Consider the following 25,463-nt stretch of genomic DNA (forward strand, 5'->3'; position numbering starts at 1 on the left):
ACTCACACACACACATGTGCACACATGCAGCCCCTCCCCCCCCCACACACACACACCAGAGGTACAAGTGGGTGGGAGTCGTGGTCCATTTGAAGGGTCATGGGGAAAGAGGAGGGGTGTGAGGCCTTTTGGAAAGTCATTAGCAGGGATTTGGCAGAGGCATATTTGGGGGACACAAGGAAGATTGTAGCAAGGGCCTATTGAAAGGAGGAGGAGGCAGTTGGGTTCTAGTGGAAGGTTTTATGGAGGGAGAGAACTGGGGCCTACTGGATGTTTGCAGGAAGTGCGAGCTAGAGCTTACTGGAGTGTGATGGAGAGTGAGGAGGTTCACAGGGGGTGGGAGATGGACATTTAAGGGGTCTGGATGGGAGGGGCAAGACTGCTGGCTCAACTAATTAAACTGTCTCCGTTATTCAGCTTTTCATTCCTGTCAGTTCACCTAATGAGAAGCAAAGTCTTTCCTCATGCTAAAAACAAATCAAAGTGATGACGTGGGCTGAACCCTGCAAAGCAACGTGGGAGAGTCACACTGGATCCCTCAGATATTCTTTCTCTAACTTCTGCACAGTGCTTCTCTTTTCATCTCCAGCAAGGGGTCTTTCCCGAGAGAGGGGAAGGAAGGTAAGTTTGGTCCAATTGCCCCTGGGGGCTTAAGTTAAATGGGTCTAGGTAGCCATGAGGGTTACTCCACACTTGTACCATTTATTGTTGTCTAGTGACCTAGGTAATTCCTTCCTTGTTATTAGACACTGCGGGAGCTGTGGCATGGAACCAAGCAACACTACGCAGACTAGGACAGGATGTGGTGTGAGATACTTATATCTACTAGCGACAAAGAGTGAATGGTTTCAGAGTAGCAGTTGTGTTAGTCTGTATCCGCAAAAAAAACAGGAGTACTTGTGGCACCTTAGAGACTAACAAATTTATTTGAGCATAAGCTTTTGTGGGCTACAGCCCACTTCATCAGATGCATGCAGTGGAAAATACAGTAGAAAGATTTTATATACACAGAGAACATGAAACAATGGGTGTTACCGTACACACTATAATGAGAGTGATCAGTTAAGGTGAGCTATTACCAGCAGGAGAGAAAAATAAACCTTTTGTAGTGATAATCAAGATGGGCCATTTCCAGCAGTTGACAAGAAAGAGTGAATGGTAACTGCTAGGGATGGGCAAACATTTTGCATCAATTCTTCTTCAATGAAAAATGCCTGTTTAAACTATATGACTATTTTTGTGAAAAAAAATCTAAATTTTCCAATTTTTGACAAAATGATGCAAATAAGAAACGTTCATTTTAGTTCAACGGCAATGGGATTATTGTTTTTCAGTGCTTTTGTTTTGTTTCTATTTGTTTTCTCTCCCTTCCCCCCCCCCCCTTTGCTGGTGAGGAAAAGGGTAAATAGAAGAAATCAACAAAGACTGAAAGCCAGAATATTTCAGTTTCTGTTCCATTCAATTTGACTCAAAACATTTTTATTGGCATTGATTCACCCCCCGAAAAAACCCTGAAAATGCGGGGGGGGGGGGGAAATGTTGAATGAAATTAAATTTTGTTTTGTTTTGTTCGAAAACACTTCTTGGAAAGCATTGGCATTTTTATTTTTATTTTTACCAGATCTAGTAACTACCCGTACTGCAATCTGATCTGGACACCAGGGCTAGCATTTGAGCTCTTTGCATAAGACGCTACCCACTTTCCGTTGCCATAAGTGGTCCGGCCCTGAGTGGTACATCCCACCCCAAAAGCAGCGTGTCCAGCACTGCAGTGTCTCTCTTTTACCATGATTTTTAAGCCCCTGTTTTGGGCATTCCAGACCCAGCATGGTGCTGTCTCTGCCACTGAAACTAGCTGACTGTATTTACTGAAGAGCTTTGTTTTGGATGCAGATTATTAACCTCTGTCACCTGGAAGACATTACACCTGGTCAAGTTAATGGTTTGAGACTCGAAGATTAATGTTTGGGGTCTCAGGCCTCCCTAATTAGCAGCTGTGTGCAGTATGTGAGTGTGCTACGCCACTCATTTTAATCAGAAAGGTCCTCTCCCACAAATGAGACACATTACCAGTGTAAATAGCCCGTTCAGATTAATTCCCTCCCTCTCTTCTAGCCCTCCTTGATGTATGTCTTTGCTGTCATCCCCAATCTCCTTGTCCTGATCCAAGCTTTGTTGTTGTTGTTATTATTATTAATCATGTTTATCACAGGAATACCTAAGGCCCAACCAAGAATGGGACCCAATTGTGCTAGGAGCTGCACAAAGAGGAGCAGAAAGTCCCTGCCCCAAAGAGCTTCCAAGGGAAATAGACAGGCCAGACACAGGGTGGGGGAAGGGGTAGAACACACAAGCAGAGTGAACAATGGAATGGCAGCACACAGCATGTTAGTTCCACGATTTTTAGGGGGTGGGGGCAGATAGGAGGGGATCGGCAAACTGGAAAGAAAATGGAAGAGAAGTGGATGAGGAGGATAGGGCAAGGGGGAAGAGGGGCTATGGAGTGAAGCAAGGTGAAGAGATTATGAGGGAGGGGGAGAGGGAGGGCAGGAGCAAATGGCCAAGGAAGTCAGGGCAGAGAAAGTCCAGTAAAAACTGTAGGAAATTGTCTGAATGTCCACAGGTCCTTGCTTTGCCTGCTTCTGCTCCTACCATCCCAGAGCCTCTGGCCGATTCCTCCTTGCAGTTTCTCTCCAAGACCGCTGTAATGCTGCCTTCACTGATTTAAGAGCATGAGTGCCAACCCTATACTTGGATTTTACCAGCCAATTATCAAGTGTAAACCCCTCAGACACTTTAACAGCCTTAACAGAGTCCCAGTCAATTCCCCTTGGGTGCTCCATCTATGTCACCCCACAAGTGAACATGCCTTTTTGATGGATGGTCATTGCACCAAGAATCACAGCAATATTCAGGTTACCCCCACTCCCAAAGGACCAGTCACTTACTCCAGATCAATTGCACCTTAGATCTCACACCAAAGACACTGCTTGTAGCCAATCTTATGATACGCTATATGAAGGTTTATTAAATAGGAAAAGGAAACGAGTTATTTACAAGGTTAAAGCAGGTTGACATATATACACAAATGAGTTACAAGCTTAAGTTTCAAAAGGTAATAGAAGCTACTCTAATAAGCAAGCTCTGTATGTCCTTCAGGGCTAACCCAGGCTAAGCAGCTGGGGATCTCTTGCTTATGCCTAAAAATACTTCCCACCCTCCCAGTCCAAGCAGCATAGAAATAATCAGTTCCTCCTTGTTCAGGACTTTATTCCCCTCCTGCCATATGCTCTGAGCTGCTAGTTCAGTTGGTGGGAGGAGTCCAGTTGCACGACTCATCTTCGCAGGAAGGAGAGCAGAACAACAAAAGTCTTTTGTCCTCTTGTAGACGATACGTAGGGAAATTCCAGTTGCAACCTCCCACAATAGTCTGGTGTCTGTAGAACATTCCTTCTGTTGAAGATCAGCCCCCCACACTAATTAATGTCTCTCTCCGCTCTCATGGTTTTCACAGTCACTAAGGGCTTGTCTATATTACCCGCAGGATTGATGGGCAGCAATCGATCCAGCAGGAGTCAATTTATCGTGTCTAGTCTAGACATGATAAATCGACCACCGAGCACTCTCCCGTCAACTCCTACCCCACCAGAGCAAGAGGCGCAGGCAGAGTTGACGGGGGAGTGGCAGCCATTGACTCACCACAGTGAAGACACTGTGGTCAGTAGATCTAAGTATGTCGACTTCAGCTACGTTATTCACGTAGCTGAAGGTGCGCAACTTAGATTGATTCCCCGCTCCCCAGTGTAGACCAGACCTAAGGCTGGCAGTACAACCTCTCAAATATTGCCTTACAGCACAGGATTCAAATGTGATCAGTGAGATTAATGCAGGCAGCAACTCACACGTATTTAATAAAGGCTAAGCACTAAACGCATTCTTATCATTCGAATGCCTATTTTAACAATGCTAGCACACAGGTGAGCCAGCCTGACTCCAGCTGTGTATTTGTCAGTGTTCACTTGAGATTTGGGGACCTTGGCATGAGCTAGCGCCTGGTTTGCCAGCATCACCGCCACATAGCTGGGGAGAGGGGAGAGGCACCACTGTGCCCTAGTGACTCCAGAGTATGTGTGGGGATTCTCGACTGCACGGTCTGGGTCATGGGCTCAGGGGGATTGGTCCTGCTTTGAGCAGGGGGTTGGACTAGATGACCTCCTGAGGTCCCTTCCAACCCTGATATTCTATGACTCTATGACTCTATGACACATTTGATCCCCTTTCTCCCAGTGCAAAAGTAACATGAAATAGCCCCAAAACACATGCAATGTATATTCAGCAACTAGCCCAGCAGAAACTGTTGGATCTGCACAGAACTTGACAATCCTCCTAAAATGTAGTTTCTTTACTACAGGGAAGCAGAGCTGGGCAAATACCATGACATGTTTGCTGGGAATATTCATTCCAATGTTAAAAACAATTTGCTTTGCCTGTGTTCATGCCCCTATTGTGTTTGCTTCCTGTGCATAGTTTCTCCTCCCTCCTATGTGTATCCATTGTAATAAATATAGGTCAGGAACGAGCATGAATTTGTGCCTTGTCAGACAGTTAACTCATCACCCCTGCTTGTTATAAAAGATTCTGCAACCAGACTCTAATCAGGCACTTTCAGCATGCAGGTCTATCAGCAGCCAGGTTAGCTTTGCCTTTGTACGCACTTACCGTGATGTGGTATAATGCCATCTTCTCACACAGTAAATCCAAGGGAGTCTCATCACCATAAGAAAGGAATTATCCCTTTAAAGGCAGCTGACCCTGCCCATTGATAGCTCTGACATTCACTCTTAACATGACCTACCGCCCAGCTCTTTAGGGAGAGATCCTGGATCAGAATGTTAATAGAGTGTAATAAAATCAGGTGGGTGCTTTCAGCAGACTGGAAACTCAAAGGTTTCTCTTTCAGCTACAGCTCTGAAACAGCAGGTGTGTTCTAGACAGACAGGCTTTTACTGGTGTTTCTCTTCTGTCAGGTAAGGATATTCGACCCTGGTCTACACTACAGAATTACTTCGGCATAACTATGGCACTCAGAGGTGTGAACAATCCACAGCCCTGAGCGACGAAAGTTACACCGACCTAAGCACCACCATAGACAGTGCATGTCGGCGGGAGAGCTTCTCCCACCAACCCAGCATTGACAAGAGAGCTCTCTCCCATCGGCATCAAGCATCGTCATTAAAGCACTACCGTGGCACAAGCTGCAGCGGTGGAAGAGTAGACCTGCCCTTACACTGGACCAAGACAGATAAGGAGGGACACAGAAGGAGCACTAGGATCTACCTTACCAAGCTACTCAAGTCAGCTCCAGCCCGATGCCATTCAACTCTTCCTTTTCCATTGCCCCCAAATGAACAGACTGTCTTCTATACTGCAGGAGAAAATTGTGCCAATGCAACCACTTAGGAGGCTTAGATATTGTGCTCAATAAACACAAACGTCAGTCGTATGGGGTTATATTTCTGCACATACTAGAAGCAAAACAGATACAACCAGCCCACATTTGATTATTATTTATTGTCTGTAGTACCTAGTAGCTGCAGGAATAGACCAATACCCCAATGTGCTCGGTGCCACACAAACACAGAACAAGAGATTGGGAAAGGAACAATCTAAGTGAAAGACAAGATAACAGGTGCATACAGGCAGGCAGAAGAACTCAAGGATACAATGAGAAAATACTGGTCGGCATGATATAGGCAGTGGTTTCAGCACACCAGCTGCCTAATCAGTTTTGACTGGCTGGCTTTCATTTAAGATTTAGGGAAACAAAGCAAGAAACATGAAAGTAAAGTCTCCAGCATGGAGCATTGCATGCATGCATGCTGGGTCCATGAGATTCTATATTAGCTCTAAGAAAAGGAGGACTTGTGGCACCTTAGAGACTAGCAAATTTATTTGAGCATAAGCTTTCGTGAGCTACAGCTCACTCCATCTCTGCCCCATGCCTTTGCTTAACCCCCAGTAACAGTAAGGCCTGATCTACACAGGTCTTTTTACCAATTTAAGTATTTTGGTTAGGGATGTGATTTTTACTGTCTAGTTTTACCTGTACAAGCCCAAGTCTATATGCGATTATGCTTGTATCGCTTATTCCTCTTCCCTTAGGGGCATACGCTACGTTGGTGTTGTCACTACTAATATGACTACATCTACACTGAGGAGTTTGTGCGGCTTTAGCTATACCTGACTTTTTTGTGTAGATAAGCTCTGAGTCTGGTCTAGTTTAACGCCCTGCAAATGTGGGCAGCACGCTAGCAGAGAAACATGATTAAGAAGGAGAGGCAGCATCCAATGACTAATTGGATTAATAACATGAGATGCATTCCCCGTAGAATCCATGAGACCATTTCCCAGCTGGTCTGTGTTTTTGAAGCATGCCTTCAACGTTCATTTCATGTATTAATTCCCCACCAAAATTAACACTCATCCAGTATTTACACACACAACCTCTCTGTGACTTTGGATTGAAGCAGAGCCACTTGAAAGAAATCTGGACGGCTGGGCAAAGCCTGGAGCCACAGAATAGTGGAGCTTTTTGTTGCAGTAACTTTTGGACAAAGAGGTGTTTAATTTGCCACTATTGTAAACATGCCAGCGAATCTGAAAGTGCATGTGGAAACACATAACAGGTTATTGTACTGCAAATCACAAGCTGCCCACCACAAGAACTCACTTTGCAACAGAAGGTGAGGCCTAAAGAAAATTTGGTACCTTGCGGATCACATTCCACCTGTCCATATATACAGACTATACCTTCAGACCATGAAACTCTACGTGAACAGCATATTAAATGTTGTTAGTTTGTGGGCATGTTCTCATAAGGGACTTTGTTAGCTTTCAAGGCCTGATTCTGATTACACTGACACTGATGTCAAGCAGGAGTAGCTGCACTGAATTTTGATGGAGCTGCAAAACTGATGTGCGAGGAAATCAGGCACATAGAATTCAGGGCCAGGCTTTCAATAGGACTCTCTAAGCCAGATGTTAGGGCAGCTGCATAGCAGCCAGTTGGGGGGTTCAAAGTGGCATTAGATATGTGAGTGTTCATATGGATGTGTACCTGTGTTGGCAGAGTTTGAATGTGTGTGCATGCAGGTGTTCAGTGGATGGGTGTGTGTAGATTAGTGTGTGTTGGTAGGTTTCGGGGCTGGTGTGTGAGAGGGTGCATGTGTGTGCAAAATGCATGTGTATTTGTGTTTGCATGTGTTTTTTTGATAGGCACCTCCATGAATGTGTGCATGAGAGAGAGGGCATTTAAAAGGATGGAAGAAATAAAACCTGCTAAAGCTAAATATATTTTCTGAGCAGAAGGGGCCAAAAGACATAGAAAACTCATGAGAGAAAAGGAATAAATCAGTTACATAAATATGTTTTCTCTGCACTAAAACTATTCCATTAGCAAAGCAGCCTTCTCAAATGAATGTTAAGGATATCTGTGAAAAGGAAAAATGTGTGGGTGATGAACAAGGGAGTTCTCAGGTTTCATAAATAAACCTTACTGGAGCAAATCTCCTTCTCTGTTCACACCTGCCAGGGAAGCTGGGTTCATGGGCTGAACTTGATCTGAATTACCAGGAGTGACATGAGCGCTTCTTGGAGTCTTGTGTCACCGTGGTTGGTATGTGGGAGCTCCAGAACAATAAAGAAACCTTTTCCATGGTTAAAAAGTAATGAAAACCCAGTTTGGGTATGTTTAGTGCCGGAGCAACCTTCACCTCTTCTTCTTTCCTCACACTCCAACTCAGAGCAAACAAAGCTTGAATGTACCAGAATGGTCCTTCAGTTACCTCCGGAGAAAACAGTCTAAGAATCTACTGAACATTTTCATTCTCCATATTTTTCACACTAGGAAAAAAACCCAAAACAAAGCCCCTGCTGGCTTCATTGAGGCATTTCTCTTTAAAGGTAACAACCTCCCCAAAGAGTTTAAACAGCACATGTGTTTCTATAGGACATTCATAGAACCCAATGTACTTGCATCTAACAACTTAACCTCCCCGAGAGAAGTGAAAATGAGTTTTTCACTTCTCGGAGCTCAATTTAATGAAGCCGCCTATTGACTTCCCTGTTACAATGTGTCCACTTACACAAGATTAATTGAAAATGACAGATTCTTCTATACCTAGAAGCAGTGTAGCATTAGCCAGGGCAGTATGCAGTCTACACTGCAGGGCATTCCGCCCAGTGGATTTGATATGAGTTAAAAAATAAAAGCGATATCATCACACCCTGGAAAAACACATGAAAAATAAATGTTTCTCAGAGCAACGCACGTGACTTTGTCTTCATTTGAATACTGATTTCTCTGCTGGCTTCCTGATAAAAAATTAACCCATCTGCCTCCTTGTCACTAGAGTATCCCCCAAGGAAAATAAATTAATGAGCGAGTGAGAAGGTTTTGTTAACAAACATACCATAATGGTGGGCGAGACACCCCCACAGAGTTTATGCAACTTGTTGAGGAGCAAGAAAGTTTACGCAGCTTTATGTAACTTTAAAAATCCATTGAAGTCTCTAGTTTACTGGTTTCCATCCAGGCTGGTAGGAAGAGAAAGTCATTACAAAAGGAGAAGCATGGCAAGATGATTGGAATGATGAAGATGATGTGGATACGAGTAAATGGACACCTTTTTAAAGCTGTGTCTTTAATGTCCTCTGACACAGTCCACAAACCATCATAGAGCAGTAAGGGTGGGAGACTGAGAGTCACTGTCCACACAGATCCGGAAGTCCCACTTTAAACACAAGATATCTATGCCCTGCCGAAACTCTCACGCTAAGTGATTGTGCGGCACGGTCTCTCAGGAGTGAGCCATAAGGGCACCAGAGCACGCTGCGTTTGCTGAGGGGCTGAGAAGCAGCGTCAGAGCATCTGTTGTGAGGTTGATTTAATTTTTCACACACGCACACTCCTTTTTTCCCCCTTATTTTTCTAAAGACAGTCACTGGATCTGAAAACTTGGCAGACATGATAAAAGAATTGACTGACAAAGGCTTGGGCTGGACTCAATGTGTCCTGATAAGCCTAAATCCCACCTGAGGCCTAGGGCGATCTCTGGAGAACGCCTGCACTGATGGATTCCTTTGCTTTTGAAGATGGTTTGAGATTATACAGATTCCACAGGTAGGTTCCACCATTTGAGAGGTGTCTGGATCTGCTCTCTCCTTATAAATAGGGCCCTACCAAATTCATGGTCCATTTTGGTCAATTTCACGGTGAGAGGATTTTAAAAATTGCAATGTCATGATTTCAGCTATTTAAATCCGAAATTTCACTGTGTTGTAATTGGAGGGATCCGGACCCAAAAAAGAGTTGGGGGGGGTGTCGCAAGGTTATGGGGCAGGGGAGGGGAGGTTGTGGTACTGCTACCCTTACTTCTGCACTGCTGGCAGTGACTTTGCCTTCAGAGCTGGGCACCCGGCCAACAGCCGCCGCTCTCCAGCCGCCCAGCTCTGAAGGCCGCGCAGAAGTAAGAGTGGCAATACCGCAACCCCCTTAAAATAACCTTGTGACCCCCCCTGCAACTCCCTTTTGGGTCAGGACCCCCAATTTGAGAAACACTGGTCTCTCCCGTGAAATCTTTAAAGTATAGGGTAAAAGTACACAAATCACCAGATTTCACGGGGGGGGGGGCACACTTCATGGTCCATGTTTTTCGTGGCAGTGAATTTTGTAGGGCCCTACCTATAAAGATCTGATGAATTGAGGCCTATGGTATAAAATTCAGATGAAATGCCTTCAGCATACATCCCGATCAGAGTATGGGTGAGAAAACACAACAGAGAGATGATTTCCAGTTCAGCAACAAAGCTCTTGTGCATGGTGCTGAAGAGCTGACCTGAGGACCCTGCCCTGGTAGCTGGGAATAGTATTTGTTATCCACATTAGTTCAGTGAGTTTCACATCCCCTCAAGTGGCTGGTCTGCATATGTGGTTAACAACCTACTACAGCTATTAGGTGAGAGTTACTCTTTTAGCACAAGTGGTAGATACTTATACTTTCAAATCCAGAGGTCCTGGATTCAAACCCAGCTCACAACCCAGACAGGAGGTTATTTCATATTCACAGTGAATAATTTAAATGACAAATACAATTCTTTTTGCTGATAATAAATTGTTCATGAAAAGACTTTTCATTTTTATGAATGTGTTCCCTATTCAAACATGTTCAGAGATATATCTCAGTCTACTGGTTCACTTGAGCTATGTTTTTGGCTACCTGCCATTATTTCATTGTTATTTTCTGTCATGTGTGATGAGTTACCCAAGTCAGAATATTTCTCTTCCTTTACTGAATGACTGAAACTTTTATAAACAGAATAGAGATTTTTAGATTGGCTGCATGTGTCCTTTCATTGTGAACCTTCACTTGAGTGTGTATTTGGGAGAATTTCCCTTTCTGCAAATGTTCTTGCAAGCAAAGAGGCCATTCATATGGCCAATGAATGGAAGAGGTCACAATGACCATTGATGCAAATTCTCAGGATTTAGTTGCCTGAAGCTTCACAATTACGTCACTGATGTATTTGCCCATCTGTGCTTGCACAGATTTTGCCATGGAGATGTGGACAGCTCACCAAGCCTGCCTCTGCAGAGATCTCCAAGTCACCTGTCATCATGGACAGTATCACGTGGAGGCTCCCTATAGCATATGTATTTGCTCATAACTGGTGGGGTCAAGCAGAAGAGTTACTGAAGGTGACAATTATGCCACCAAGGTGTTCGCTGAATTTCAGGCTTCTTGTTGTTTCATTTGATGAGGGTCCCTTCAGAGAAAGGAGGACAGCCTTGTGGTTCAGGCCTCTAGACTGGGGCTCCAAAGACCTGGAGTCAATTCCCAGCTGTGCCACAGATGACTTCTAATCCTCCATTTCCTTTCCCCCTCTATAAAATGGGGAGAGGGACAACTTCCTTTCCCCCATTCTTTGTCCGTCCTGTCTATTTAGATTGCAAGCTCTTTGGGATAGGGACCGTTTTTTATTGTGTTTGTACAGCACTTCACACAATGGGCCCCAATCTCAGCTGCTGTAGTAGAAACGATAAAGAAAAATGTGGGAATAAAGCAGTACCAGTGGTGAGAGGCAACTGCCAGCTGTGAGTCCATCCAGCACAGGCATCCTATGGCTGAAATACCCAGCATAAGGATCATTGGCTGTGCACCCTGATGTATGGCTGCATTACCTGATTTGCTGCTGCATTCTTGAGTGCACGACTGATGGATGCTCATTGCTCTGATTCATCCCTTGAAGCACATAAATTGGAGGAATTAAAGGAGAGGAATTTTTTTTCCCTAGCATAGTTGTGGTCACAGCTTGGAAAAGGTCAAAAAGCTCTAGAGAAAGAACAGATTTTAGAAAGAGCACATCTTTTAAAGGCCTTCTGCATCCTGAGATCCATTTGTACAGAGACAGTTATTGATTATTTCCAAGAGGTGCCAAACCAACCCCCCAGCTGTCCTTGCTCCGAACAGCGAGTACACACAGGTTCTGTTGTCTTTATATTACTTTCTTCATTCAGGGAGCCTATGGTTTACAGTATGGATTTTTTTAATAGGGAATCTGTTCTGAAGCTTCCGGAAGTTTTCAGCCCTCTTATAAGGTAGACTCAAGTGGTCTGATCTGCCAGAGGTGCTGATTACCCACAGCATCCCTTCCCATTGAATTCAGTGGAAGTTGTGAGTACCCAGCTTCTTTTGAAAATCAGGCTTTAGGTCTTTTCTGTGGTTCTCCAGCCGGGAGACCTCCAAGAGAGCCTCGGGATACTGCAGCAGGTGATGAGGTCTCTGAGCAAGGGGAATGCTGTGATCCCAGAAGGAAGTTCCATCTTTCAGAGGCCTGGATTGTTTCTGATCATTACAATCCCCAGGCTTTTTTAGCAAACGTAGGGGGTGCTATTTCTAATGTCCTGGCTAATGCTCCGCCACAGTGGTAGCTGAATGTGTTATTGTTCTGTACATTTTCTTCGTGGTGAATGTTTGTGCAGTGTTGCCCTGGGTGGTTTAAAATTTGCCATACTTATGCCCAATGGTAGTTGCGTTTCAGCAATGGGTGACATGATTCCAGTGCACACGCTTTGTAAGGTTTGCCGAGCACTTTGGGATTTTTGGATAAAACATGCTATGCAAATGTCTGTTCTTATCTGCAAGAAACCGACACGACAGCCTGCCAGTCAGTGACGTGTATGCACTTCAGAGAACTGGTGTACCACGCAGCTTAGCTGCATTCAGCAGCACAATCAGTCTGTGCTCTGGAGAATAACAACAACAGCAAGGGCGTTACAAGTCAGGATTGAGTGCATCAGTAGAGAAATTGGGGAGTGGGGCTCAGAGCGGAGTCAAGATTGAAGTGGATCAGCAGAGCTATTTTCAGGGCCTGACTTTGAATCACTGGGCGTTGCTGCATGCCAGGATTGAGGGGTGTCCGCAGAGCTGCGTGATGATCCTTGACCAGAAAAGCATGGGATATTGCAGACTTGGATGAAGATGCATTGGCAGCCCTGGGGGGGAAGGTGGGTAGAGAATCTCAACTGGGATAGCAGAGGGGACTACAGGTCACGAGTGAAGTGCCCCAGAGGCATTGGCCAGTGGGGTGAGTTTGCATAGCACTTTTCATAGTCTATGGGGCTGCAGCTCACCCTACTGCGAGCAGTAAACTCACTCATGGATTGAAAGAAGCAAGCATGCCAGCCGTATGGGAACCCCAGGCAAAGTCACCAGTATCCCTGTTAGAGGAAATGAAGGCAAGTAGGGCATGTGTACTTGCATACAGCAAACTGCTACTCTGCTGTTACCACCAGTAGTAATCCCATGATGGACCTGGCCTTGTCTAAGTCCACATTCACATGGCACCAAAGTGGCAGTATGTTCTAGTCCTTCCCATGCTTCCTGTGGATCCATCAAACCAGGATCCATCTGTATATATTTCAGAGTAGCAGTCGTGTTAGTCTGTATTCACAAAAGGAAAAGGAGTACTTGTGGCACCTTAGAAACTAACAAATTTATTTGAGCATAAGCTTTCGTGAGCTACTGCTCACTTCATTGGGTATGCATCCTTAGTCTCTAAGGTGCCACAAGTACTCCTTTTCTTTCATCTGTATATATGTGTCCCTCTCGCTCGTTGCCATTGTGCTGCTAATCAGATTAAGGTTTCCCTGCTATCTGAGTCACCCTGCATTCTTTAAGGCTATTTTTAGATAGCAAGGTGACTCTTCTCCCCTTGGGGAGAGGATCCATCTTGCAGCAGTGCTATGAGAAGGCAGAAATAGTATCCAGGCTCACAAGCCACTGAGGTGGAAACCTACTGCCAGTGAGAGAGAAAATATACTGGTTGCACACTTCCTTCAGTCTAGTTTCCTTTGGCGCTGAAAACTCAGCCAGCCCTGTGGTTTGTAGGATACCTGCGTGTGGCTTTGTTTGACTTGACACCCAGACCCAGAGCAGCGGGATGAGGTGTTGTTCTCAGTGAATGTCTGGGGCTGTTTCGGGGGCTGTTCGTTTGCTGCTGAATCGAAGGTTTGGCCTCAGGTTTGTTTTAAAGGTTCTCCTTGGCTGACAGCTGGCAGCTCGCAAATGTCAGCAAAAGAGACGAGCGCAAAGGCGCTTCCTCCCACGTGGCTTTAATCTGGCCCGGCAGCTTCTCATACAAAATAACAGCAGGACACACACTGTCTCTTTGGATTCTCGTCAAGATCACCCTCGTGAGGGTTTGTGGGGAGGTGGCGGGGAGGAGGCGACAGGAGGAAACAGAGCCTTCATCTGTGAACCACAGCAATTCCCCTGACAAGGCAGCATTTTTGGAAACGGGTCCAACTGTGCCATCCCCAAGAGCCAGGCTGAAGCTAGGAAGAGGGAGCTGAGCTCTGAGTGGCTCCCAGTGCTGCAGAGGCCAAGGGCAGGTGTCACTGAGGAGGACAAGGAATTTCTGGGGAGAGCAGAAGGCAGGCTCTGACTCAGAAGAATGGGGAGCACTTGCTGAGGAGGAGACATATTAGGCTAATGATTCATCTCCCAAGGGAAGCAGTGGAGGTTCTACTACTTGGGATACTTAAAATCCATTGGGCAATATCCCACTGCAAGCAATCCTGCATTGGCCATGGAAAATAGGAGCAGCAGGAGATGGGAGGTCTTTCCCAACCCGAGTTCAGAGGGGCCATGTTTCAACCATCTGGAGGGCTCTTTGCCTAGCACTTTCCAAAGAAGAAAGCTCAGTGAGGTGAAGCCAAGAGTCCAGGGAGAAGAGGCAAGCCCAGTGACCCCAAAGCCAACATTTCCATGATGCACAGAGTGAGTGATGCTACCAGCTGTAGGTTGAGGGCCACCAGAAGAATGGCAAGTTGGATGGTATTCAGAAGCCAGGGGAGCTTGACTGAGTCAGCATCTTTAAAATGTGCCCTCTGAAATGGTGTGCGCCTGCTGCTTGCCACGATTACAACAGCTGCTGCCTGGATCTGGCCCCCTCCAAGTGGTGGCTGCTTCTGTGCCCTGCTCATTGTGCTGCCCTGTGCGAGGCAGGGAGAGTTACACCAGGGAAAGCCTGGCAGGGTGTGCAGGTGAGGAGAGGGATTAGATCTGTCTGATGTGCTGATTTGGGTAAGGGTGCAATCAAGGTCTTGTCTACACTTGCGGTGGTGAGTAAGGTACATGCAGCTTCCTGGTGCCGGAGCCTTTCCCCGCCAGAGCCTTTCCTTGCGGCCGGCGTCTTTTCCTGAGGCAGGGAGAGGCTCCAGCCGTGGTGAGGCAACAGGACACTACACTGCTAAAAGCAGCACCGCTTGGGTGAGTAGAGAGCCATGTAGGGATAGAACCTAAGGGTTCAGGCATGTCTAAGCCATGCCTCACTGTCTACACTGCTCTTTAGAGCCATGCTTGTGGGGCATGCGGTGTCTGTACTCTAAGTGTAAGGGGACTGTTGCCCCCTTACTAACATTCAGTGGGGGTGTTTTAGTTGCTAGCTCCCAGTACTAAAAAGAGGGAAGGGTCGATGGGAAACCAGGACCCTGAGACTGACAGCCCCCAGGAACAATGGGGAGAGGCCAATGCTCCAGGTCAGCCTGAATGACAGGGCGGGCAGGCTAATCAGGGAGTCAGGAGGCCAGGGAGGTCCCGTCCTCCCTGTGAGCTGGATTTGCCTGGGTCAGCGTGGGGCCGAGCTAAGGAGAAAGCAGGGGCCTGAGCTAAGCTGGGGAGCAGAGCTGGGCCAGATCCAGAGGGACCAGAAAAGCAGCGCAGAGAGAGCAGACCCTGTCCTGGGGGCTGAGCTGCAGCCCCAAAGCCAGAGGCACAGTCCAGAGAGAGCAGACTTGCCCTGGGCGCAGAGCTGCAGCAACCAGAGCCAGAGGGGCCAGAGAAGCAGCCCAGGAAGCAGGTCAGTGCTGGGAGCAGAGTCACAGAAGCAGCCTGCAGAGCAGACCTGCCTGGGAGCAGAGCTGCAGCAACCAGAGCCAGAGGGGCCAGAGCAGCAGCCCAGGGAGCTGGAGGCAGAGCAGCAGCAGTGCAGAGACAGAGTGGTGCAGCTGGGGGCTGGAGCAGACCGGAGCTGGGTGCGGTGAGCAGCTGGGGAGACCGAGGGGGACCCTGGGCAGCGGGTCCAGCACAGGGAGACGCCTCAGCCAAGAGGCTCTGCAGGCCAGGCTTGGATCGTAACCCCGACAGGGTGGGGGCGACACTGGGAAGAAGGGTCCTACCACTTAGAGCCTGAGAGCGTGTGGCCACCACCAGAGCGAGTGTCCAACCCACAGCATCCCTGCAGCACAGCCAGGGCCGGAGAAGAAGGCCTGGGACTTACAAGGAACAGACTGTGAACTGCCCTGATGTTCCAGAGACACTGTTTGTGATGCTCCCTGCCACAGAGCGGGTTGATGAGTTTCCTTTAACGTTTCCCATTTTTCCTTATTCTTTTTAAAATTAATTGTTGATTAAATAACTTGCATTTGCTTTAACTTGTGTGTAATGGTCAGTGGGTCATAGAAGTGCCCAGTGCAGAGAGAGTACCCCGGAGTGGGGACACCCTAGCCCCTGTCCTATGTGACCACAGCAGGGTTGGGGGTCGAGCCCCCCAGGAATCCTGGGCCCAGCCTTGTTGGAGTTATGAGGACTCTGCCAGACAGGAGAGTGGAAGGGGAGTCCTCAAGGGCAGGGAGGCCACTGGGTAAAGGAAGTGGGAGCGAGGACTCAGATCCTTTCGCTGGCCCACTTCACCGGGGTGGTGCAGAAGCCAGGAAAGTTCCCCACAATAGCGGGACTATTCCCCCACTTACATAAGGGCTGCCCCAAGGATAGACCTCCCTGAAAAATTACCTCACGTAACTGGAGAGGAGGGGGAGGGGAGAAAGTGAGACTGTAAGAGAGAGAGAATGGGATTGATTGAGTGTGTGTGTGAGTGTATGCGTGTGTGGGGAGAGAGAGAGAGAAAGCACCATGGATTTCTGGTTCACCTCATTCACTCTACACTAGGAAGAGCGCCATGGGCGAAACATCCCAGCTTTAGACTTGTGGGTATCTCGCTGCGTGAAGCTGGTTTTTCCACACAGCACACAGAGACCATTGATGTGGTCTAAGACCCAGAAATGAAACGGGACAGAATAGAACCAATCTGAACCCCTGGCACAAAGGCTCCTCCAGTTTGCCAGCAGCCAGAGCGACGGGGAGCTCTGTTAGCAGGGGGTGCGCCCTGTTCTGACCAACCTTGTGGCCTTACTGAAAGCAAGCGGAGTTATTTCCACAGAGTAGACCCCCCTAGGGGTTTCCTAACTGACACGAAGGCGTTCATTACCAGGGCTTGGCTGGACTGAAATACAATTGACTCTGTTTAATGCTGGGAGAATGAAGGAGTGCCAGACTAGATCTCTGGAGTGGCAGGCAATGTGTCACTTTTAATAATCTTTCCCTGAATAATAAGGGTTGGTCCCAGCTGCTGAATCTATCAGGGTTTGTGTTCTTCTTTCCTTACATTTGAAACCAGAAATTCTCCCTCTCCTGTGCTACTAAGAACTACATGGACGGGTTCTTTAGCCACAAAGCTGGTAGCAAAGACATGATGCTTGGAGGGCAGAAGAAGGTGGGATGGAAAGGAGTAAGTGCATCTATATAGCTCTTGTGTGGATGTGGAGCAACTGCAGTGGAAATCAAAACACAACAGTGTAGGTAGGTGTGTCTGGTTTGACATCAGCAACAAACTCTGTGTAATGAAATGTACCACTATAGTGGTACGTGATAAATAGAGCGAGGGGCCTGGGGCAAGCATAGAAAGGAATACAGCCAGAAGACCCACAGCATAGAATCATAGGACTGGAAGGGACCTTGAGAGGTCATCTAGTCCCCTGCACTCATGGCAGGACTAAGTATTATCTAGACCATCCCTGACGGGTGTTTGTCGAACCTGCTCTTAAAAATCTCCAATGGTGGAGATTCCACAACCTCTCTAGGCAATTTATTCCAATGCTTAACCACCCTGACAGTTAGGAAGCTTTTCCTCAGGTCCAACCTAAATCTCCCTTGCTACAATTTAAGCCCATTGCTTCTTGTCCTATCCTCAAAGGTTAAGAAGAACAATTTTTCTCCCTCCTTCTTGTAACAACCTTTTATGTACTTGAAAACTGTTATCATGTCCCCTCTCTGTCTTCTCTTTTCCAGACTAAACAAACCTAATTTTTTTCAATCTTTCCTCATAGGTCACGTTTTCTAGACCTTGAATAATTTTTGTTGCTCTTCTCTGGACTTTCTCCAATTTGTTCACATCTTTCCTGAAATGTGGCACCCAGAACTGGACACAATACTCCACTTGAGGCCTAATCAGCGCGGAGTAGTGTGGAAGAATTACTTCTCCTGTCTTACTTACAACACTCCTTGTAATACATCCCAGAATGATGTTAGCTTTTTTTTGCAACAGTGTAACACTGTTGGTTCATATTTAGCTTGTGGTCCACTATGATCCCCAGATCCCTTTCCGCAGTACTCCTTCCTTGGCATTCATTTGCCATTTTGTATGTGTGCAACTGATTGTTCCTTCCTAAGTGGAGTACTTTGCTTTTTTTTTAATTGAATTTCATCCTATTTACTTCCGAATATTTCTCCAGTTTGTCCAGATCATTTTGAATTTTAATCTTATCCTCCAAAGCACTTGCAACCCCCTCCCAGCACAATATCATCCACAAACTTTATAAGTGTACTCTCTATGCCATTATCTAAATCGTTGATTAAGATATTGAACCGAACCAGACCCAGAACTGATCCCTGTGGGACCCCACTCATTGTGCCCTTCCAGCATGACTGTGAACCACTGATAACTACTCTCTGGGAACAGTTTTCCAACCAGTTATGCACCCACCTTATAGTAGCTCCATCTAGGTTGTATTTCTCTAGTTTGTATATGAGAAGGTCATGCGAGACAATATCAAAAGCTTTACTAAAGTCAAGATATACCACGTCTACCGCTTCCCCCCGTTCACAAGACTTTTTACCCTGTCAAAGATAGCTATCAAGTTGGTTTGACACGATTTATTCTTGACAAATCCATGGTGACTGTTACTTATCACCTTATTATCTTCTAGATGTTTGCAAATTGATTGCTTAATTATTTGCTCCATTATCTTTCCAGGTACAGAAGTTAAGCTGACTGGTCTGTAATTCCCTGGGTTGTCTTTATTTCCCTTTTTATACATTGGCACTATATTTGCCCGTTTCCAGTCATCTGGAATCTCTCCTGTCTTCCATGACTTTTCAAAGATAATTGCTAATGGCTCAGATATCTCTGCAGTCAGCTCCATGAGTATTCATCAGGCCTGGTGACTTGAAGACATCTAACTTGTCTAAGTGATTTTTAATTTTTAACAGCAACTTCCACCAGCAAGGAACTGTGAACTGCATCCACCGAGATCCCCTAGTGCTCTGAGGCACTATTTTAGGCCCAGGAGATACAGGTTGCTACCTGGAGCCTATACTGATGCCCTAGCCTTTATGGAGTGTCTATGTCATTTGGATTTGCAGGCAATGTATGAAAAGTCAAACTGACTTGTGTGCTTCTCATGGGAAAAGCCAATAAGGATGCCTATTCCTGTTGATTACTAGAGTGTTTTCTTAACCAAAACCTTAAGCGTAACATTCTGCCGGGGCGCCCTGAGCACAAAAAATGAGATTCTGGCTCTGCACATCTTCCCTCACTTGGAAATACACCCATGCAAACAAAGCCAGCTTTATTTATTACTTCTAGGTAAAATAACAGTGTGAACGGTGATCTAGTTATGCAGCATGAACTTAAAAAAAATCTTGAAGTGTAAACATCATCTACTGAAAAAAAATGTCTTAACCCCAATTTATAATGATTATTTATATTACGGTAGCACTCAGGAACCCCAATCCAGGACCTGCTATGCTAGGCTCTGCACAGGTAAGTTTATTTGCTTTGCTCTGGTTAGCTGAATGTCTTAGATCAGCTGAGGTTTTTGTGTGTGTTGAATTTGCCTCTCAGTCAGATGTAGTTGGCACTGGCCCATAAGATAAGGTTCAATGGCCAACAAACCCCTCTTGGAAAGAGTTGCTTTGACCTCAAGGCTGAGGTAGTGATCTGAGGTAGTGATCTCATTTCTGAGAAGTAGTGGAGCTATAAACCTAGCTCACTCCAAGCAAATCCTATACAATGTTTGCATGAGACGTGGAGGATAATGTTGACAGAGGGGATATGCTCAATGTCTGAGCATTGAGAAATGCACTTTTCTTTGCATACTGAGTGCCTGGTTTTCATCCTAACTTTTCATCACTTTTCTTTGCATACTGAGTGCCTGGTTTTCATCCTGGCTGCGGCCCACCCTTGTTGTTTGCACAAACAATGCCTGATCTGAACAGCTCAATGGAAAAATTTTCATTGGGATTGGGATCAGGCCCATGGTTTTATAAGTGCAAATGGCTGTGGGTGCAATTGCCCTATAGGCTGACTGCAATTATGCCTGCAGAATTTGTGCCCTCAAAATCACAGGCATAGAAAGAGAGACAGGCCATAAAATCATGCCCTTAAATGTCTGCCTCTCTGACTGGCACCTAGACAGACCCATTAGAAATATTATATATAAAACAGACAGACAGTTAAGGCATATCAGGCAGTTAAATTACACCAATCGCGTCCACAAAAAGGAAGGTTGGCTTTAAAAACTTGTAGCTGAAGTGTCCATTTCTAGACCGTTCCCACTGATGGTCCCAGCCAGATACATAAATGCAACCCAATAGAGGTGAGCTGTTTCTTTAGCCCAAAGCAATTCTGAATCTAAGGTAATCTAAGTCTCTGCCATAGGTTGTAAGTGGGTAGACAGCATATGCAAGGGAAATACTCACAGATAAGCACCAGTAATTTACACACCTATTCTAGATAGAATCCTCTTACATATCATTTCTGCCCAATCTATAAAATGCCCCCATTCATCCAGCAGGATAAATTCACAGGCTAGTACCGGGGCAGCACTGTGATCTGCGTATGCTTTATGAGGTCTCTTTGACATGACTTGAGTAAATCCTTTTGTCCGTTTTTTGGTTACTGCCTGGTCTGTAATCTTCTAGGCTAAACACAGCCCCGCTGAATGGAGACTGATATTAAGCAGTACAATAAAATACATATAAATTTGTGTTTCATCTCACTTCGGAGGTAATGAGGTAGTTTAATGTGAAATGTAATTTAAAAGCAGGTTTTTCTCTGTAATAGATTCAATATCCCTGAGAAGCTGACTGACAGATTAGTAACTGCTACCAAATGAAATACATTTCCTTCCAGGAAATAATAAGAGGCAAAGGCAGCTGGGGAGAAAGAAGCTGAAATGCAATGATCTGGGGACTTCAGAAAAAGACTCAAGTCTTTCTCCAGCAGGTAAATACTGCATGGAACAGATTCAATTCTTAATCCAGAGAGGATGAGAAATTAAAAAAAAACATGCAAATTAAGCTACAAGATTTAAGAACAGTTTTCAAAAGGGAATTTGAAAAATAGGTACCGAGAGCTTTCACTTTAGAAAAAAAATTGTTCGTTGCTTTGACTGTTGTAGAAACGTGAAGGCCTGTTCCACCCAAAGGATGGAGTTACACAGTAATGCTTAGAAAAGCATCTGTTTGAGAGCCTGGAGTGTGGAGTGCATTGTATATCCATAGTACAGGTATAGCACGGAAGTGGCTGTTCAGCTGTAGGCAGCCTTAGTGGGGTTGACCCCAAAATGTACAATGGTAAAAGCATAAGCCACAAATGACTAAGCCCCTTAGCTGGCACCTGTAACGAGCTTATTATCCTTTTATATGGACTTGGTACTGGAGGTGACATGTGGAACACACACTAAACAGTGAAGTACACAAGATTCCCTACTCTGCATGCCTCACCGGGAGGTACTTTCTCGATGGGTCACCGGGGAGTTCAGACTCTGTGGCCCACGCTGTCTGTGCTGTGATTCTCAGAAGGGAGCCAGCTATGGCAGTGGGTTTTGTTATCTGGAGACCTGTCCACTGAGAAAGGGATGGACCCAATAGGCTCATGTCACATAGGCTGCCTAACAGTCTACTGGTGCTCACAACATTCACCCTTCTAAAACGATGATGTGGCTATTTATCCAAGCCAGAGAGAGGCTCTGGACATTTGCATTTTCTCCAGTGCAAGCTTCAGAGTATGTTCTAAATGGCTGCAGTTCTTCTTTTGACTGGCAAAGGTGTATCACCATAATGCCAGGCATGAAAGGAAATTTCCATATGCTTGGCGTGACGGGGCAAGGCCAGATGGCTATAGTAAAGTAATAGGAGACAGATATATTAGCCATAGGCTAAACAAATCCCTGTTACCAGTATAAGCAAATGGCAGCTGCGTCAGGTCCATTAAGACACCTGCAGCCAATTAAGATCTTTCCAGAAGGCAGGGAGGACAGGTAGGTTGATTGGGACACCTGAAGCCAATCGGGGCTGGCTGAAACTAGATAAAAGCCTCCCAGTTAGTCAGGTGGGTGTGCATGTCAGCAGCTGTAGGAGGAAGTTGCGCTGTTGGAGAGACTGAGCAGTACACACCATATCAGGCACAAGGAAGGAGGCCCTGTGGTAAGAGTGAAGTGGATCTTGAGGAAGTGGGGGCTGCTGTGGGGAAGTAGCCCAGGGAATTGTATGCATCCTGTTTCTAAAAAGTCAGCTACCATAGCTGATACTATTAGGGTCCCTGGGCTGGAGCCTGGAGTAGAGGGTGGGCCTGGGCTCCCCACTTTTGCCCCCTGATTAATCACTGAGACTAGGAGACAGCAGAGTCTATGCAAGGGAGGAAAGCTTCTCCTCACCTCCCTCACTGGCTTATGATGAAAATGGCTCAGTAGGCTGTGACCTTCGCCTCTAGAGAGAGAAGGGCTACGTGAAGGGTCACCAGCGAAATCCACCAGGAAACGCAGGACCCACGGAGACAAGGACAGAGCTTTGTCACATTGGGCAGGAATCCAGCCCATAGTACTAAGTGAAGAGGTCCATAATGCCTCCTGGCATGCCTGTGCTCCTGGCCAACTACAAGTGGCCGGATGCCAATGAAAAAGGCCATTGGCCAGTCTCAGCTGGTCCTGTTGTCAAGAAGAAATGGGTTTAGGATGGTAGCTTGCAAGATGTAGAAAGTAGTAGCAGCCGTGTTAGTCTGTATTCGCAAAAGAAAAGGAGTACTTGTGGCACCTTAGAGACTAACAAATGTATTTGAGCATAAGCTTTCGTGAGCTACACGAAAGCTTGTGCTCAAATAAATTTGTTAGTCTCTAAGGTGCCACAAGTACTCCTTTAAGATGTAGAAAGTGGCCTCTGTTGTGTCAGAAGATCCTCCTGGTAGTGAGTGATACTCAGCATCGGACCACATGGTTCTTTATTATCAAGGATCCCATCTGTTGATTCTTGTGGAGTATTTCTACCATCTCAAAATGTCCTTTATCTGGTATCTCTTATCTCACCCTACCTCTACGAGTGTAGATGGGAAAGTTGCATTCTCTTGTAAGGACAGCAATAAGTAAGCCTAATCTAAGAGTTATTTCAGTATGTTTCCTTTTCCTCTCCTCCCAGACCTTCCTTCACATGGGTACATGGGAGACAAATCTCCGTATATCATAGCATCCAAAAGACCAAGAAAGGTGCAGCTCATAAGATATTCAAAAAGTAGTTTTCACTCAGGACAAGTTCAAAACAACCCTTATCAGTTCATCAACCATGTCCTGAGCCTCATTTACAGGACATGTGTTGAATGGAAGACTTCACTAACTTGCTAGTCTTCTGAATATCCTGGCCATGACCTAAGGTGGAGAAAACAGGAGCTGAGGAAGGGAGGAGTGAGTTTGGATTAGGACATAGAATCAAAGAATATTAGGGTTGGAAGAGACCTCAGGAGGTCATCTAGTCCTATCCCCTGCTCAAAGCAGGACCAACACCAGGTCTATCGGGGGCCTTAAAAGACAGCTCATTGCTGCTGAAGGGGCTCATAAGTAAATCAAATTTATTTCCCAGTCAGTGCCTGGAAAGTCATAGACTCACATTTGCATAAGCTGTGTCTGTGTTTTACGCATTGTTTTTCCTGTTGTTTCTTTGTCCTGGTGCCTCCTCATTTGAGTGCATTTGCTGATATTCTCTTCTAACCACCACAGTCTTCCCCAAAGCTCATGCCAGTCAGCTCAAACAATAATTAGGAGGTTTCACCCTCCTAGCATGTTTTTCTCCAAAGAAGACTCGAAAAGCGTGACCTCCTCCATTTTTGTCATGTTGTCCTCTTTCCTTGCTCAGGTACCAGCTACACTGAGAAGTGGAGCCTTTTATCATAAGATGAGGGGTATTCTCCTTAGGGAATGTTTCTTCACCTTTCACAGAGGTGAATTCATAACACAGACAGATTTGCCCCAACCAAACAGTCTGTTTTAGCATCCTGGGCACTTCCAGGCTGGTTCTTTTGTTTTATAAGGTGTGAGAATCCTTTGTGAATTCCCCCCTTCCTCCTATTTTTCTGTCACATTCAAAGATTGCTGCATAGGACCAACCAATTCAGTCAGTCACGGAGGACTGATTGCATGTCTCAACGGAGCTCCATCACCCTCATTACTCAGGGGGTTACTCATCCTGCTCCTGGGAGGGTCATTTTAATTAGATCATTTCAGTGGGGAGAGAACTGAGTTGAGCAAGATGAAGGTGTCGCGTGCCCAGTGAGAAGCATACTCCACTGATGGAAGCAAAGGAGCAAACCTTTCGAGGCTCATGTAAGCACCTTGCCTGAACTTTCTGACTTTCTTTGGTCTCCAAAACAGAGCTGGCAATTGCACAAGAACAGAAAAACAGCTTCTGACACTGTATTGTATCCCTTGGTAAAGTACACTTCCCCCAGGAAGCCTTGCAACAATAATCCACATGTATAGATACATGTATGCAAACAAACAAATTTACCCACAAATGCAAAACCTCTTAATGCTTGAAATTCAGACTTCCAACCTATCATTTTTGGACGTTAGTGTCTGCATTTGACTTATACAAAAAGATCCTTGGGACCATAGACCAATAGAGCTGGTCAGAAACATGGATTTTTTTTTGATGGAAACTTTTTATACTTTGACAAAACCCCCAAAACTGAAAAATTTCAGCAGAAAATTGCCAAAATTCTAGCGGGGCAGGGGGGAGAGATTGTTTTTTAGCTGGCAATTTGAGGTTTTCTAATGAAAAATTGAAATTTCTGAAGGAAAGCAGACATTTGCCATGAAATGTTTTATTTCACTGAGAACCCAGATTTTCCATCAAAAAATATTTTGATGGAAAATCTTTGACCAGCCCTATAGACTGTCTAACTTTGTATTTGAGCAGCACTGAGCACTTTCACCAAAACAGCCTTTCTTGTAGTATTATTCTGCTTCTACTTCTGGCAGGGCAGAGCAGCAGCTAAATGAAAAAGAGTAGGAAGGACATAGGTCATTCTTCCTCCAAAATAGATCTTCTCTGAGATCAGTTTGTGTCTTGGATGACGGACCATGTGGGTTCATGTAGTCTCCAGCCTGGCTTGCTTGTCCCTATTTATTTCCAAAGCATTTCTGCCCCTCTTCAAAAGTGGAAACAAGAATGGGCTTATTCCCATCATAAACCTGCATCCTTTTATATAATGAGTCTGTCAAGTAGCGGGACCTACCAGTGTAGAAATTATTTACTTTCTCCAGGGTTTTGGTTGTGTATTCACAAAGAACTTAGCACATGCAAAATGCACTCGGAATGTAGGCAACACCAAGCACAGGTGAGTCACTCTGAAATTAATATTCCAATGTCATTTATTTGGAGTCATTGGATGATACAAGGGACGTGTTAATGGGAGACAGAACTTTCACCTCTAAGTCACTGGGTTCCAGTGTGACCCAGGGCAGTAGTGACCAACCGTGTAATTAACATCTGATATCTGTTCAGAAGCCTAAATTG

The 25,463-nt window shown here is 45.6% G+C and overlaps 1 long non-coding RNA gene across 1 annotated transcript; it reads left to right on the top strand.

Moving 5' to 3' along the window:
• The first annotated feature begins 421 nt into the window (after window positions 1-421).
• Window positions 422-8,325, top strand: LOC140917960 (uncharacterized). The gene is made up of 2 exons (XR_012161050.2): window positions 422-621; window positions 5,028-8,325. It is a non-coding gene; the product is annotated as an uncharacterized LOC140917960 (long non-coding RNA).
• The last annotated feature ends 17,138 nt before the right edge of the window (window positions 8,326-25,463 follow it).

Source organism: Lepidochelys kempii, chromosome 10 (genome assembly GCF_965140285.1).
Source record: "Lepidochelys kempii isolate rLepKem1 chromosome 10, rLepKem1.hap1, whole genome shotgun sequence".
In the NCBI taxonomy this organism is placed as follows: domain Eukaryota; kingdom Metazoa; phylum Chordata; order Testudines; family Cheloniidae; genus Lepidochelys; species Lepidochelys kempii.